The sequence below is a fragment of the Sander vitreus genome, chromosome 3, assembly GCF_031162955.1.
Source record: "Sander vitreus isolate 19-12246 chromosome 3, sanVit1, whole genome shotgun sequence".
Classification (NCBI taxonomy): domain Eukaryota; kingdom Metazoa; phylum Chordata; class Actinopteri; order Perciformes; family Percidae; genus Sander; species Sander vitreus.
The window spans coordinates 24,251,832-24,270,457 of record NC_135857.1 but is presented as its reverse complement, the minus strand read 5'-3'; the positions used below and the strand labels follow the sequence as shown (position 1 = coordinate 24,270,457).

General features: G+C 39.3%; 1 protein-coding gene across 3 annotated transcripts in view; it reads right to left on the bottom strand.

Annotated features, from left to right (window-relative positions):
- The window catches only part of rap1gap2a (RAP1 GTPase activating protein 2a), a 99,217-nt gene that overhangs the window by 38,430 nt on the left and 42,161 nt on the right, over positions 1–18,626 (bottom strand). The window contains exon 1 of one of the 3 annotated variants that reach the window (XM_078246630.1): positions 13,369–13,388. The exons of the other annotated variants lie outside the window; for them this stretch is intronic. The gene's annotated coding sequence lies outside the window, so the exon portion shown is untranslated. Of the gene's footprint in view, positions 1–13,368; positions 13,389–18,626 lie in introns of those variants that run through there. 3 annotated transcript variants of the gene reach the window in all.

Below are 18,626 nucleotides of genomic sequence, written 5' to 3'. Positions count from 1 at the left end.
GTTTGTGTGTGCATGTAAGTGTGAGAGACTATAGTGGTCCCCTTGCAGCTGGCAATCACAAAAGGAGTGAAACACACAAGAGGAACAAGAGGGAGTTTAAAAAGGAAATAATTGAGGGTAGAGAGGAAAAACAGAGAGAAGGTGGAATGGAAATACGAGTGAGTCAGTGGAGAAAAGGCAGTTGTGTTAAACAGCTGGAGGAGGAGGGTTCAACAGCATTTGGAGGGAAATGACAGTACAAGGAAAAACTGTGTAAGTGGACAAAAAAGCACGAAAGATTGCAGTTTAAAACATCAGCTCTGCCTAACAAGGTTTTCGCTCTAAGAGCAAATGTTCAGAATCTTACATCGACATTTGGGAACAATTATTACATGCAGAGTGTATTTTTTAATTGTTTTAATTTCTGCAGAATAATAACATAAACTCAGTTGGAAATAAATCTTGATTCTATTAAAATAAAAAGCCCTGGCACTATATAAATGTGATTGTTAAAGAGTCTTATCTTACATAATTCACGTGCTAATTGAGTGTTCGCTAAAGCTGGCACTAGTGAGAGTGATACTTTGCAATATAAATAGTTTTAAAGAGTCTTTTTATTTACCTTTCCAAAACTAAAACCATAAGAGCAAAGTCTAGGAAACACATTACACTGTGTGTTTATCTCAGGCCCCCATGATGTGTGCAGGGCTTTGAAGCCAATTTCCGTAGTGGTCAAACAGAGAAACGGCAACTTCCAGGTCCGTCATGTGATGTCCTCTGGACCAAAAAGGCTTTTTCCCATAGACTTACATGGGGAAAGTCATGTCTGTAAATCAGTGGATAAATTTTTTTGAGCATCACAATCCCTGCGAAATGATTCGTTTCACTATCAGAATTGGATCCAATAACATTCAAAATTATCCCCATTCAAGTTAGATGGAGGGCTAAACCGGAAGTAGTTTGGCCAAAATAAGTCTCTGTAGTGTGCCGGCTCTATGGGCCACATGGGCATCATCATTTGGGCAGTGCCAATCATCTGGGTAACTTTAGACATGGCAGATAAACTTGTTTTTGAGAGGGGTAGCACTGTGATACTACTGTATCAGAGTCTAGGCTAACATTGGTGGCTATGTCCTGCTCTTTGTTGGATTTGGGGAAATGTACACTAAAGCAACCCCAGCTAAGCACGTTATCTGAGATAGCATTATGTTTGCCAAGCACATGGGTTAGTCCCTATCCTAATAGCCTTTTCTCTTGCAATGTTAAAAGTGAAAATATTGACATGCAATGAAGCATACATGTAACCACTGACTTGCTTGTTGAAAAATGCACCATAAAAGCAGCCAAATAGTTATAGTTACAGTTTTTTTTTTACGATTGCTATGACAATATTTTCAAAACTTGTAACAACTTTCCTAAACTCTTAACACAGTTAGCATAACATTCGTCTGTGTAGGCTATACAATTAACACATTTCTTTTGCTTTGACACAAAATGCATACAGTTAACACACATTTTAAATGCTTAAACTTCTTTTACACACAAGCTCCACCAAGACCAAAACAATGGATCTTTACTGACCAATTTGCAAATGCTTTCACACTGTATGTCAGAACAGATAACATGTTCTTAACCTAACTTATAGGCTAAAGTCAAAGTGAACAGCTGATCATATTGTAAATTGAAACACAAATATATCCCCTGCATTTTATACATGCATTTATTGAGAAACAGCTGATTAAAGTTATGCAAATAGATCAATCACAGCTGATTCCCTTCTAGGAAACACACTCAGGTGTTGAGGTTCTTTCAATCACATGATCATATGGTAGTACAGTAAAAGAGGACCTATTTGAACAATATACTGTAGATGAACACAGAAAATAAGAAAAATGCCTTCACGAGGGAGAGGAAGAGGAGTACCAGGACAATTCTGTCTGTCTCCTTTTTTTCATAAACCGTACATTCTATAATGCTACTCTGAGATGGGTCATTCATTTTTTGTATTGAATCTCTGCAGCAAAAGAAACAAAACGGTGGCTGGGTTGGCTCAGTGGGTAGAGCAGGCGCACATATACTTGGAGGTTTATGCCGCGACGCAAATCCGACTTGTGACTCTTTCCTGCATGTCTTCCCCCTCTCTCTCTCTCCCTTTTCTCAACTAGCTGTCCTGTCAAATAAAGGCGGAAAAGCCCAAAAAATTATCTTTAAAAAATAAAAAAATATGCATGCATTTACTAAACCCAAGAAAACAAAATGTAGAGAAGCTTCAAGAGAAACTGCAGTCCAAAACACAATCTATGATCGATACAATATACTATTGTCTATTGTATAAGGGCAGACCTGACACATTTAAAATAATGTAGTTTCTGTAATTCCATGTGATGTTAGTGTTTTGTATGACATTGTTCTATGACTGACTAAATGTTCCTGTTGGAAGAGAACATGTGTTAGTGTTTTGGAAGAATTATTTGACTTAGACACATGATTGCATTGTTTTGGTAAACACAGTGTATTGTGTTAGTGAATTATTGTATTTTGAAAATCAGTGTTGGAGTTTAGTTTACAATGTGTGATTTTGAGCATGAAATTAACTGTTTTGCCAATTGTGTGTTGTAGGTGTGTTGGTGCATGTGTTGTAAGAGTTTAGAAAAGCTGTTAAAAGATTAGTTTAGAAAAGCTGCTAAAAGAATTGAAAAAATTGTCATAGCGATCGTATAAAACTGTATAGTAATATATTAAAATGAAATAATGAACAAAATTTAAGAGCAGACTCATATTTATTATACTAGGGCAGCCTAGCTCTACACTGCAATTAAATAACAATGCTGTTTATTTCTATGTCTTTAATATGACATGCAGCTTTAGCCTCAGTGTTTTAACACACTATTATTAATGTAGCCATCTAGTAGTAACCCATTTAGGACACCTTTTATGGGTTTCTCGTTCAAGTTATGGAGCTAATATGTGCTTAATTATCTAGCTAGCAACAGCTAATAGAATTTGCAAGTTACATCATTACAGCCAGCAAAATTGGTGGTCGCAGACTATAAATGAAAAGCCAGCTTTGTCTATTTCTGTCTGAAATCAAAGACAACTTGGTAACACTTTATAATAAGGGTACATGAATTATCATGAATTAATGCATGACGTCATGCATGAAAAAGCATGAATTAATTAATGTAGTACTTCATGAACCATCAGTAATGTACAAGGAATAATAGTATGTCATGCATGACTTAAAGGAACACGCCGACTTATTGGGACTTTAGCTTATTCACCGTAACCCCCAGAGTAAGACAAGTCGATACATACCCTTCTCGTGTATGTGCGTGTTGTAACGCTGTCTGACGGTTCCACCGGTAGCTTAGCCTAGCACAGAACCTGCAGGTAACTGGCTCCAACTAGCCTACTGCTCCGAATAAGTGGCAAAATAACGCCAACATGTTCCTATTTACATGTTGTGATTTGTAGAGTCACAGCGTGTACAAAAAACAACGTAACATGAGACACAGCTATCTTCTAACCGTAAACAAACTGGGAACTATATTCTCAGAAAGGCGAAGCACTGCTACTTCTGCTACTTGGGCGGAGTGATTTGCTTTGCAGCAAGCCTTTCTGAGAATATAGTTCCCGGTTCACTGTCTTACTCTGGGGGTTACGGTGAGTAAGCTAAAGTCCCAATAAGTCGGCGTGTTCCTTTAATGCAGGAACAATAATTCATAATAATTAATATATCAATTAAGGTATTTGAATCATCATGAGTTCTGATTTATTAATGGTGTTCATGTCTTCTTAATAGGTAAATATGTAGTTAAAAAGACAGGCTAAAATACTAAATTGTAGTGTATTCCTGATTAATTAAACGTTACTTCTTCAATACTTCACCATGTTTGTGGCATCAAACATGAAGAAGTAATGTTTAGTTAATCATAATTGCAACACTACAATTCATCAGTATATATGTACACTGCTGGGACTGGTCAGTTTAATTAAGAAGACATGAACATCATTAATAAATCAGAAATCATGATGATTGAAATACCTTAATTGATGCATTAACATATTGTTTCTGCATTAAGTCATGCATGAGATACTATACTTGTACATTACTGATGCATTAAGTCATGCATGAATTCATGATAATGTACCCTTATTATGTTACCAACAATTCTTACAAAAATGACTGATTTTGAGTGGTAAATCTGCCACTGTGCAAGAACAGAAAGCTTGATAGGGGTAGCAAGTAAGCCAAGGGTCAATTACAGCTATAATGCCACCAGCCTTCATTTGTTCTTTGCCAATTTTAGCTTGCCTATTTGTTATCAAATTAGATTGAATTAATGTGCAATCACACAACAGAAGTTAAACCTACAGAGATTCTATGGATTGTGTGCATATGTGTGTGTCATTTCCCTCTTCTGGACCACTGGCTGGCTGGCTGCAGTATAGCAGCTGACCGTGTGTCAGAGGAATGGGTTTAGGTTGCGACCAGCTGCTAGCGTAATTTATTATTTCAGTTGTTCAGCTCCCCAACATTTCAACAAACACATGGCACATACTCTAAAACCCGACTGGATGAGAGGCTCTAATCACGAGCTGGTTGATAAAAAAAAAAGAAAAAAAAAGAGAACCATTAGTGTGCACGCTTGTTTGAAAAGTATAGGCATTTTCTAAGCGTACCATGCTCTTCATAGAGAACATCACTCAATTTGTGACCATTTCAATTTCTGTTGTTATGCCCTGCAGAATTCCCTCCACAACATCTTCATATTAAGGACCCTCAAACAGATATATAATAGACGACTGATAGTGTTTGATGAGATTTTCTCCTTAGGGACCGCAGCTGTTGAGATACTTGCATGTACTGTCAAATCAATTCAATCTATCACTCCAAAGGGAAATACGATAAGCATGCAGGGTTAAAACAAAAACAAAACAAATCAGACAACTGGGATAATCACACAAAACTGTGAGACCAAAACAAATGATTACAAACAACTTTGAGAGAAAAAAAACTCTTTAATTTTTTTTTATTTAATTAAAGTACAACACATAGTGTAAAATGCAATATGTCAGTGAAAAAAGAGGCCAAGAGGTCAGCTACTAATACTTATACAGTTTTCCATGTTCAGAATATCAATAGTCATCCATACAAGGACAACATTCAGGAGTATTGTCTTTATAGCAGTGGCATGAAGGCATAAGCTCACACTCTCTGTGCAGGACAATCTATGGTTCTGCTTGCAGTAAATATCCTTGAACAGGGACTGACTCACTCCTACTGTCTCTTGTCACATTAACAAGCCTCTTCTTTCCGGCTGTGTAACCATTTCCATGTCAGACAACAGTAAATAAAGATAAGATAAGATGCTTCTATGAAACAGTCATCAAAAGCAGAAAAAAAACACTTTTTAAAGAGGTCCTTTTACTCAGGATGAAAATATGCTGCTTCACTATTTGAGAAATTCAATTGATTTTAAACAGTTTCTTGTCCAGAACGGTGCCCAAATATTTGTCATATTCCACCAGCTCAATTTCCTCTCCCTTAATAATAACAGTCGCTTTACCAGCAGAGGATGACTCTCTAAAATCAATAGTTGTGTCCTTAGTTTTTGCTACATTTAGCAGGATGAAGGACTTGTCACGACATGACACAAAGTCTTCCTCCACAGCCCCGTGATCCTATTCCACCCCATTCGTGTAGCCTGACTAACAGCCGCATCATCAGCACATTTTATTATGTGTCTGTTCTCATTATTACTTTGGTGTTGGCGTTATTATAAATAATACAGGTGAAGAAGACCTGGTGGGGATCCAAAAAGGGATTTAATTTAAGGGGTTTACAGTCACTGAGACCCTTAACCCAGCATAGTTACAGCACATCACATGTAAGGCTATTGGCATTGATTTCTTTTTGATAGAGCTTTTATTGTGTAGTTATTGAATTATTAATTGTCTTTCACCTTTTGTGCATTGGATGATTGGCCACACCTCGTGTGGGTATCCACAATTTACAAACACCCTTGAAAGATTTCAATTGTAGATGAAAAACAAATTGGGGGGGGGGAGGGGGGTTCACAACCCCACTGTTAAGGCATTAGGAAAACGGACAAGAACAAGACCAAAACACTATATGTATCTTTATAAATGTAGTATGTTTATACAACAACCTCTTCATGTAAAGTCTTTGAGCAAATAGAATTGATTTGGGTATTTATTATGAAGCATCTGCTCAGCCTCTGTAGTTATAGTCACTAGCACATTTCTCCCTCTGTTTGTTAGTGAATCAGTCATATACAGTTAACCTCTTAATGCAGTTTATTTAAGCCTCAAACCTTTAACAGTGAAGGTCATGCCTTATCCTCTGCCATAACTGCTCAACTCCCTGTAATCAACAGGAGGTAGTTTCCCACCGGGCCAGTACGGTCATAGAAAATGCTAATTAAATATTGTAATTTGCAAAACAGATGCATTTTTGTCTCAAAATGACTTTGACATTGTTTTGAAACTATATAATGCTTCATGCCTTTACCAAAATACATTCAACTATGGAGTTATATTCCTATCTTTATTCAAGAGCGCATTATTTCAATTTGAGAGCATTTCTCACTAATATTACGTTCAGATGTTATATCATTTCCCTCAAAACCTTGCTCTCACACTCAAATAGTCACTGCTCGTGCTTGGATTTGCTGTGCAAACTTTGTGCTTGGACTCAGATATTTCTCCTTGCACTCAGGCTGATTCTGCGCGCTTGCTAATCTTCTCCTCTCGGATTTTTCCTGTGCTCTCGGATCGTTTGTGTGACAACCCTATCAAAATTCAGCAACCAATAGAATGCCAGCTGTAGTGTTGACCAATGAAATGATCCCTGCCCCGTTGAGGGTGCGTTCGTTTTATGTTAGAACATCCGTTGCGGAGGGCTCCTCTGTAACCATGGATCTGTAACCCAAGTTTATTTACCCCCGCCGTCCATCGCTTTATTATTAGTATATGTCAATAATGTGCACAGAATGGTCGACGCTCTTTCACCTGCATCCATCAGGAAACGGGAGAAAGCTTTGAAGTGGGACATATCAAGTTACGTACACAACTATGAGGGTGAGTAACATAAATTAAGCACATAGCATATGGCGATAGCCATAGCTAGCCTAGCTTGTTTTCCGTAAACAAATAGCTTTTCTTTATACCGGTAGTTTAGCTAGCTAGATTGAACGACATATGACGGACAGTATGTGTGTATTTACAACTGGTATTTAATGACCCCACTTCATATTTTTTCCTCGTTTGGTTAACCATGTTCCTGAGGATTTGGCTAATTTCAGAGATGTTAGAGCCAATAGTAAAACCTAAACTGTAATATAACTGAAAAACAAAAGAAACTGGCTTGTTTGTATCAGTTTTTACATCACTGTTGTATGTTTTTCAGATATTGTTCTAAATTCTTATAACATTATTTTAACAATAATAACATTCATATATATCTGTATAGAAAGTTGTAAGTACAATTTCACTCCTATAATAAAACACAGTTATTTATTTTTACCCTAATGAAATCAATACAAAGCTAACTGAACAGAAAAAAATCTAGTACCCCTGTTGAGCTACATCACAGCTGCACCCTGTGCATGGACCAGTGTTGTACAACCACACTACTGTGTTGTTCCAGTCAGTACATTACTCCAAACGCAAAATCCCATTGGTTCCCCCTGTACTCACTTGTGTGCAGAGGGCAGGCAGTAGTGGCACAAACCAAGAACGTTGGCAAGTCTGATAATAATTGAATTGTAAAATCATGTTACATACACTTATCATTTCTTTATCTTGCTTAAATTCACAGGGTGCACAACAAGGCCAACAAGGAGAGAACATTACTGTGATGTCCACAAATCCAAAGCAGAGAAGGTAAGGTAAGATAGTAATGTTAAATAAAGCTATGTACACCTAATATCTTATGTGTTGATGTCTATGAATTTGTCTTAAATAGGAGCACACTATACAAAGACAACAGTGGAGAGTTGCTCGATCTGTCTGTCCTCATCATCACACACACACACAAACACACACACACACACACACACACACACTTTTCCTTACCCACCGACTGCACCACATTACCACAAATTGACAGAGAAATGCAACCATAACTGCTGAGGCACTTGTGTAAGAACTGCCTAAACACAACTCATGCATACAAAGCTACACACTCTATGGGACAAACATCTCATACGCAAGCACACACACACAGACAAAGCAGGTCTGCATCTGGAGATAAATGCACTGTGGAGGACATTAATGCATGGAGGGTAATATAAACACATACAAGCAGCAGACCTCATGCGGTTCAACTAAATGGAGGGCAAATACAGTACAATACATTATGGCTCTATCAGTGCAGAGACAAAAAGTGAGAGGAATACACAGAAGAAACAAGCAAGATTGCCTGTATGTTTGCATGTGTTCTTATGTGTGTTGTGTTGGTAGGACAGCAGTAAAATGTGGACAAAAAGTGAAAAACGCATTTTCACAAATTCTCTGCTGCAAAGTCAGGTGGTGTAAAAACCCAATAAAACACTTTTTTTTCAAGCCGTCTATGCAAAATGTTGATTAGTATGTTGCTGTCAGTTTCTAATTTATATTTCCTTGAATTCATTGTTAGAATAAGTCTGTTTTTGGGGGCACAAACTATCTTGTGAAAATGGATTGCCGACAGTACCCGGTAGCTCACCTGGTAGAGCGTGCACACCGTGTATCAAGGCTCAGTCCTTACCATGCCATCCCTTTTCTCTCTTTCCCCTGCCATTCCTGTCTCTCTCCAAAATATCACAATCCAATAAGGCAGACATGCTTTAATGGATAGTAAAAAAAAAGAAAAAGAAAAATGTCTGCAATTGTGCATGGATCATTATGTAACACAGCAAGAGCAATATAAATGACAACAGCAAATATTGTTGTATCATGCCCTGGGATAATTTCTGCTGCCCAGACATGATTAACATTGTCATTTAACACGTGTGTATATCTGTGTGACAATGCAGTATTGTTGCATCACAGACAATCATAGCCTCCAAGCGGCTGGATTAATCCACTAGGGCCCTGGGGCAAAGAACCAAGTGTTGGGGCCCCACTGAGCACCCCTTCCTCACGCTCACTGTGTATGTGCCATGTTTTGCCATCAAACACATATTTTGCCCAGAGCCACAAAAACCAACCACGTACTGAAAGCTGGAAATTCACCTAGCTGCAGGTTTGCTGTATGTTAATTAATAAAAACACATTTATTTTGAAATATATTAATCAAACCAAGACTTCAGGATTAGGTAATATTACAGATCTTCATTATTTTAGTTGACAATTGTTTCAGTGTTACATATATCAGAACTAAATTACAATTAATCAAATCACCACAAACCATCTGTCACATAATAAACCTGCAGCTTCTACGGGGCCCAGGAGGTCTGGGGCAGTTTCCTAATTGGCATGGTTTTTAATCCAGCCTTGCTTTCAGGGGTTTATTTTACACTATATGAAACTAAATTACACACTCACCCAGAGGTCAGATAAACTTATCAGCATTTGCAAAGTGAGTTACAGTCTATTTCGATGTAGCCTATTTTGGTCCAGGCTATTAAAACAGAGTAGCAAAGTGCATCCAGTGCTGCATATCAGATATTCACATACAGTCTGGTCCATAAATATTGGGACATCGACACAATTCTAATCTTTTTGGCTCTATACACCACCACAATGGAGTTGAAATGAAACGAACAAGATGTGCTTTAACTGCAGACTTTCAGCTTTAATTTGAGGGTATTTACATCCAAATCAGGTGAACGGTGTAGGAATTACAACAGTTTGTATATGTGCCTCCCACTTTTTAAGGGACCAAAAGTAATGGGACAGATTAACAATCATAAATAAAACTTTCACTTTTTAATATTTGGTTGCAAATCATTTGCATTCAATTACAGCCTGAAGTCTGGAACGCATAGACATCACCAGACGCTGGGTTTCATCCCTGGTGATGCTCTGCCAGGCCTCTACTGCAACTGTCTTCAGTTCCTGCTTGTTCTTGGGGCATTTTCCCTTCAGTTTTGTCTTCAGCAAGTGAAATGCATGCTCAAATCGGATTCAGGTCAGGTGATTGACTTGGCCATTGCATAACATTCCACTTCTTTCCCTTAAAAAACTCTTTGGTTGCTTTCGCAGTATGCTTCGGGTCATTGTCCATCTGCACTGTGAAGCGCTAGTCCAATGAGTTCTGAAGCATTTGGCTGAATATGAGCAGATAATATTGCCCGAAACACTTCAGAATTCATCCTGCTGCTTTTGTCAGCAGTCACATCATCAATAAATACAAGAGAACCAGTTCCATTGGCAGCCATACATGCCCACGCTCATGACACTACCACCACCATACTTCACTGATGAGGTGGTATGCTTTGGATCATGAGCAGTTCCTTTCCTTCTCCATACTCTTCTCTTCCCATCACTCTGGTACAAGTTGATATTTGTCTCATCTGTCCATAGGATGTTGTTCCAGAAATGTGAAGGCTTTTTTAGATGTTGTTTGGCAAACTCTAATCTGGCCTTCCTGTTTTTGAGGCTCACCAATGGTTTACATCTTGTAGTGAACCCTCTGTATTCACTCTGGTGAAGTCTTCTGATTGTTGACTTTGACACACATACACCTAGCTCCTGGAGAGTGTTCTTGATCTGGCCAACTGTTGTGAAGGGTGTTTTCTTCACCAGGGAAAGTATTCTTCGGTCATCCACCACAGTTGTTTTCCGTGGTCTTCCGGGTCTTTTGGTGTTGCTGAGCTCACCGGTGCGTTCTTTCTTTTTAAGAATGTTCCAAACAGTTGATTTGGCCACACCTAATGTTTTTGCTATCTCTCTGATGGGTTTGTTTAGATTTTTCAGCCTAATGATGGCTTGCTTCACTGATAGTGACAGCTCTTTGGATCTCATATTGAGAGTTGACAGCAACAGATTCCAAATGCAAATAGCACACTTGAAATGAACTCTGGACCTTTTATCTGCTCCTTGTAAATGGGATAATGAGGGAATAACACACACCTGGCCATGGAACAGCTGAGCAGCCAATTGTCCCATTACTTTTGGTCCCTTAAAAAGTGGGAGGCACATTTACAAACTGTTGTAATTCCTACACCGTTCACCTGATTTGGATGTAAATACCCTCAAATTAAAGCTGAAAGTCTGCAGTTAAAGCACATCTTGTTTGTTTCATTTCAACTCCATTGTGGTGGTGTATAGAGCCAAAAAGATTAGAATTGTGTCGATGTCCCAATATTTATGGACCTGACTGTACATACACTTAACCCAGACCACACTGTATACATCCTTCACCACAGTAACACTCAATAATCAAACTCAGTCTGCAACCTTCTGCTCAAGTTTCCAATTTAACTATACTTGCATTGCTGCTAATGTTAGCTTGGCCAAAACAGGTCTTCCTAGAGGGAAGCTTAGTGGGGGAAAGTGTTGGCAGTCTCACCCTGCCAACCTCTTACACTGTTTGTTACCAGGTGGGATATTCCCAGGGGTCATATTGGCTGCACTCATCTTAGGTAGTATAAGCAGTAAGACAATCTGAATGCAACAACACAGCATGCAATGAAAATCCCCTTACAGGTGCATTTGGAGTGGCAATTTTCTGAAGAAGTAAGGCATCAACAGTCTTCTTGAAGGCAGCATCTAGTATTCCTTATCTTATATAAATGTGCCTGAAGCTACGGAGCCCCAGACATGACATCCAAAAAAAAAAACTTATTTGTGGCCACAATATATTAATTTGTGGCCACGAAATACTAATTTGTGGCCAAGAAATAATAATTTGTGCCCACAAAATAGTATTTTGGGGATAACGACGTAGCCTAACTATAATGCGGGCAGTTCTGCTATACCTGTGTGGGGCACATAGGCTACCCAGAGCAAGCTAAAGGTGCAGTCATGGACAGAGATGATTTTATTGAATTGTATTTTAGGCTGTGAATGAGTTACAAAGACATTCTAAAAAGCCTGGTATTGCAAGGAATCGTTATTACCGAGAGGCATTTAAATAGAATATTGAGAGCCCGGATGCTTTACTGACGAAGGTACGACGCTACATTTGTAATAACCTACCTAAAACCTTACACTAGACCTACAGTACATTTAAAACTTAAAATAATCATATTCTACTGTAAAAAAAAGAAATACTAAATATTTAATGGACCAGCACATTGGGTAAATGGTCAGATTATGTGACCCCACTGTAACTGCTTAATAAAGGAGTTAAATTTTAAAATATTGTTTGGGGTAGTTATGTCATCCCTTCACACTAATCTGGACACGTTTTCTTATTTTTAGTCATCACATAGCCAGTACCTCAGAGGTCACCATATATTATAAGTACAGTAGCAGCCGTCAGAATATGTGCCCCACACAGGTATAGAAGAACTGCCCGCATTATAGTTAGGCTACGTCGTTATCCCCAAAATACTATTTCATGGCCACAAATTAGTATTTCTTTGTTTTTCAGAGGTCATGTCTGGGGCGCCGTATAGTCCTCATGAGATTGCAAAACACAGTTTTGTTTCTTTATTTGTAGCTTTCATAATCGATAATACATTTATAAAAAGCCTGCTTAAATCCCATATTTACAGCTGCTTTTAACAGCAGGGTTGTGGACACTACATCACTGCATTCATCTCTCTACTGTAGTTTGCAGCCAGTACACCAACCTACAATTCTGTGTTTACAGTGCCATTGGCAAAGGGAATACAAAAGTTTCATCAGCATGACAGGCGTCAACAAGTGTCCATTGATGCTTGCGTATATAGCAAAAACTATAAAGAACCAGGTATACAAAGACACAAATGGATGAGTGGATGACCTTTGCCCTGTACCTTTTACTTTTCATTTGATGCATCTCTCTCTTTAAACACTTTTCATTCCATCTTTCTTTTTCCCATGTTCCTCTCTCTCCACAACACAGCTTTGCTTGTGTCCTCTCAGTTGCTCTTGTTTGCTCTTCAAAAGCACTAAGAACACCTCTATTCACCTACAATCCTCAATAGCCTACCTTTCTCTCTCTTTCCCGTCTGTCATTTCCACAGACCGAGATTGACACAAGACACACACACACACACACACACACACACACACACACACACTAACACAGACACGTGCGCTCTAATAAAAAGGGCCTAAGGTATTATAAGACTGCAGATGCAAACTCACTGAACCGTATACGACCACAAAGTGTCCCATGCCTCTAGAATAACAAAGACAATACAAGCTAATAAAGTGTCCCTAAGCCATACATTATCTACCCAGCATGCCTGACTCAACAGACGACATAAGGGTACAAACTTCACCCACCCTTCGCTCTCCTCTTTCTCTCTCTCCTTCTCCTTGGCTTTGCGAGACTTGTGCAGGAGTCCGATCAGGATCACGGCGGCCCGAATGCCAGCCTTTTTGTTGTGGAACCGTCCTCCGGTCTGAGACATGCTGGACGTCTCTGCTGGTGCCAGGAGGGGTTCAGGTGACCGACGGTCCAAGGTCAGGCCGGCTCCAGGGTCCCTGGGCTGCAGGACCTGCTTGGTCGTGGCTTTGCGGGGTTCCAGTGTGAGCTGTGGGTGTCACAATCTTGGTTCTGTATGCTGTCTGGTTTTGAGACAGCTGGCAAGTTTCTGCCAAAGCAAGTAGGCTACCTGTTTGATTTCTGGCCCAAGATCGTCAGTTTAGAGCCTCTCTGTCAGACGTTCTGTATATGTCTGGACCAGCAATCCAAAAGTTAAAGATTCTGAAGACACTCTGGGTTTGGCAGGTTGTCAGATCCGATTAAATCTCTGTTGATGTTGGGATCTATAAGCATTTCTTGTAATCCTAGAGGTCCAGAGTGGCACTCTTGGACTCCAGCTCAAGGTGAACTTCTATCTGCATCCCCCGCTTCTGCAGTGAATCTGTAAATCGTAGCTCCATAACACATCATGGTCCCTGAAGAGAGGATGACGAGTTGCGCTGCTGACAGCCTCACAGACACACACGCTGTAGCACTGCATCTCTCGGTCTACCTACCTCCACCTTACCAGCTTTCCATGCTTCTCTAACATGCTCTGTTTCTTCACCGTCTCTGTGTGCTGCAGCTCTGCTCCCTCCTTTCTGACTGCTGAGCTCCGCCCTCCTCCATCTGATTGGCTGGAGTCGGTACATGGACTGCCTCCTCCTCTTCCTCTACTGTATGGCTTCCTCTAGCTCTCCCTGCCCTTGTTTCTGCCTTGTTAATCTCTCTGACCTTGTTCTATCTATGCTTGATTTTATGATTTCATTTATAGGCACATGCATGCACACCTACCCACCAAGTCTCTGTCTCTCTCTCTCACACACACACACACACACACACACACACACACACACACACACACACACACACACACACACACACACTCAATCCCTCTGTGTGAAATCTCAATTCAAACAGGCTTATCAGCCTATTGCCTGCTCTGCAGTTGCCAAGGACATTGGAATTGAAATGTAACTTAACAGAATGAAAGGAGATTAAATGACACCACATGAAATAATTATAATTTTAACAAATTTTGCATGCTCTCTTTTGTGCATAGACACACAGAGAAATACATGACACATTTTCACACTGCATTTCTTGTCCGTTGCCTGCTATTACCCTGTCGCGACACAGCTTTTCTCCAGTTTACTTACTTACTTTATTTACTCCATTTGTATTCCTCCCACTAATAAACTACATTCAGCATGTATATAGACTGATTATTGCTTACTGTGTTAATACTGCTCTACATCACTTAATAGACCGCAACTTGCACTAACTGTATTTTGACTCTTCACTACACTTCAGCATTTATCTAGACTATCTATTCATATACATTGTGTTATAACTGATCTACTTCACTAACTAGACCACTAGACTAACTGTTTATTGACTCTTTACACCATCTCAGCAGTGATATCAACTCTCTATTCATGTATATTGCATATCCATCGACTTACTTACACCTCACTATGTGCCGGCATTTGTAATGCCCACTTATTCTGCACTTTATGTAGCATATTGTATTCTGTATTCTTGTACTGTATTGAATGTGAAACCTTTTGTTGTCTTGCACGCCTACGCTTTTCTTGGCCAGGTTGCCGTGGCAAATGAGAACCTGTTCGCAATGGCCTACCTGGTTAAATAAAGGTTAAATAAAAAAAATAAAAAATAAAAAATAAAAAAACTGCATGCTTGTTGTTTTTCTCACAAATACACAGTCTACTAAACTAGTGTTTCACTTCAGTTTCAGCCAGAGACAGTTTACTCTTCACTTCCAGATTAGTAAACAGAGCTAAAGTAGTCATCTTCCCAGACTATATTGATCTAATGTGTTCTGTTCCATCTTGAGCCACCTGTTAGTGAGCTAACCAACTGATTGACTGAGTGAGTGTGGGATATAACGGTTAGCTTAGCCGAGCATTAAGATTGGAAGCAGCAACCACTGGTTGCCTGGTTAGATTGATTTAATAATAGTTAATGAGTAATTTGAGTGAGTTTAAGAGGTGCCCATAGATGGGTTTTTTCACCTTTGGACAGTCAGTTGCCAGTCTTTAAGCTAAGCTAACCGTTTTCTGGCTCCAGCTTCAAACTTAGCAAACAGACATGAGAGCAAGATATCGATCATCTCACCCAAGAAAATAAATAAAGTATTTCCCAGAAAGTCTATTAGTTCCAATTAGAAACATACATAGCCCTTTAAAGATATAGCCACTATGTTTTCTGTGAAACAAAAGATATATTATTACGATTCAAGCTTCGAAGCATTCGGGTCAGCTACTGATTTGTTACCTTTCATTTGTCTCATTAGGCAGCGTTACAGGCTTGTAACATAAAACATAAACTTTCAATTCAAGGTAAAAAATAGCCAGGAGAATTATGATATTCTCACATGGCAGCAAAGATAAAACTCCGTAGACAGACAAGGACACAGACATAACAAGCAAGCAACATAAAAGCCTGACAGAAAAATACATCACAGTGAATCAAGTTGCACATCTGGTACAGCTCGCCTGGGTGACAGGTGTGACAATAGTAAAGGGGATTATGTTCGATAGCTGAACTGGAGTGTCTCAGACTCCTTGTACAGAGGTTAATTAGGGAAATGCATCAGTCAAGACAAGAGACAAAGACATCTGAGTAGATAATATGTTTCATACAGCAGCCAGGGAATAGATTAAGCCAGGGAAACAGCAGCAACAAACACAACAATGAAATGGAAGGCATTGCATTGCTCTTCCTGTGTGTGATCAGCACCGTAGCAACCGGACAGCTGCCAGATGATCTGCCCGGAGGACCGCCAAGGCTGTATACCCTTGACCTGAGAAAAGGCTTGGTAGATTATTGATTAATGCCCTTTGTGGAATTTGCTTCCAAAAACCGCAGTTTGTAACCTTTGATAGGCGTTTGATTGATTATGGTTCCTTCTCTCAAAACCACCTGAGGATTTCCCAACCCCTGTGTGGCGGCTTACAAATAAGCTAAAAAAAAAACATAGACACGTGCACATACACATACACACACACACACACACACACACACACACACACACACACACACACACACACTTGCAGTAATTAGGCCATTTCAGGGCCCTGTTGTGCGTCATCAAGAGGGGAAATGAGACACCTGTATCACACAAACACTACTCACTCTCTTTAACCCCCCTCCTCTCACTCTCAAACTCACACACTGATACACACACCCCAAGGTGTGAAATTGTTCCTGTGAGATAAACTGTGGTGTACCAGTATACCTCTGAACTTGAATAAACATTCAGAGCAGATATGGTGTAGTTGGTGGAGGTATATTGAATGCAGGCAGGTCTTTATTCCTTGAATCATCTGTTTTCATTTTCAATTTTAATTCAACAGTATGTTACATGTTTCTTGCAAAGCCATAGCCAGAATGTTATAACTTATATACTGAGGTCATGAGTCCCCAATCCATATCCTCACTTTAAGTTAAACAAAAAGCCAAAAAGACTTTTAATTATCTGTTATTCTCTTATTATTATTTTATTTATTCAAGAAACTGTTCAATTAAACTCTCTGTAAATTTCATTTCCCAGCATGTCTTAAAGCCTTCTCCACATTACTTATAATAAATTTCTGGGAGAGAAGTTGGCCTAAAAATATGCCCCTTTCTCAATGGACAACTAACATCTGGCTTTTGTCTTTAGTGGAAAAAGTTACATTCAGCATTCATTTCCGGGACAAATGACTCTGCAGTAGTCTCCATGCTGCTTTCTGTTTACTAACCCTGTTTTCTGGCGGGTTTGTGACGTTGAATGTGAAAAAACAGAAAGGCATACTTGTCTACTAGCACAACTTTGTAACCACTGGGAATGGGAGAGGAGTCTATCACCTATTTTTAGCTGGTTTTCCCATATACATGCTAATTTTGGTGGAAAAAGGGTATTAGTCTTATTTTAACAAACTGATTCTAAAAACAATGGAATTCTCATGAAATATTTAAAAAATGGGTTGTTGTTTGTGCCTGTAAAATTAGGGCTGTCAGCGTTAACCTGTTAATCGTAATAAGATTAAAGACAGAGCATAACGTATTATAATTGTGTTCATCACATTAATTGTGTGCACCAAAGATTCTTTATTTTACAACGTCACTGGTGCAGTTACCAAATAATCTTTGCTACGAAGAATCGCTACACTCTAGAATCTTTGGCTGCTACTATTTTGACCCTTTGAAGCACCTTTATTTGTTGTCAAGCTGCCACAGACACTTCCTACCTCCTGCTGCAGCCATGGAGATGAACAACACAGTTCTAAACGGCGCGTTTTACTTAAAAAAACTCCCAGATGGCTCCGTCGACAAGTCAAAAGCAATATGCACCTTGTGTGAAATGGAACTAAAATATCACCAAAACACTTCAAGTTTAAGCTACCATCTTTAAGCTAAGCATGCAGCTGTACAGCTAATCAGGTTTATCCTAGCAGACTCAGGCAAAGCACTATTGAGAGTGCAAGTCGCCACAGACCTGTGGATGAAACCGAATCGAAGAAATTAACTGAAGCACTTGTGAAATGGGTGGCAACTAACTGCAGACCATCTTAACATCTTGTGCATGCACTTTTGCTGTATGATTTATTTTTACATTTTTAAAAAGCAAGCTTAAGGCAAGCTATATTTCTGAAGACATTGATTGTGTTACCTCAGTCTCGTTGCCCATCTTTTGATTTGAAATAATCAATAATTAAAGTTCAAGTGAAAATTGATGATGGTTGTACACCTGTGTTGCAAATGTAAATGTTTGCATGTACATTAACAAACTCTCAGTTTCTCTTTATTGCACCCACATAGAGACACATACACACACACACACACACACATACTGATGTGTACCTCAATGGTGCCAAGCGGTGGTGGTTTCTCTAGGAGGCCAAAGGAAGCCTGGCCTCCCCATAAAAATATAAAACATAATTTAAAATATAAAAACACAAGTGACACAAATGAAAATTAAACACAACGGTAGGCCTACACCGAAGGGGACTTACGTTATGACGCATTGCATTTCTGACTTTGTTTACATTCATTTTCCACTGAGAGCACT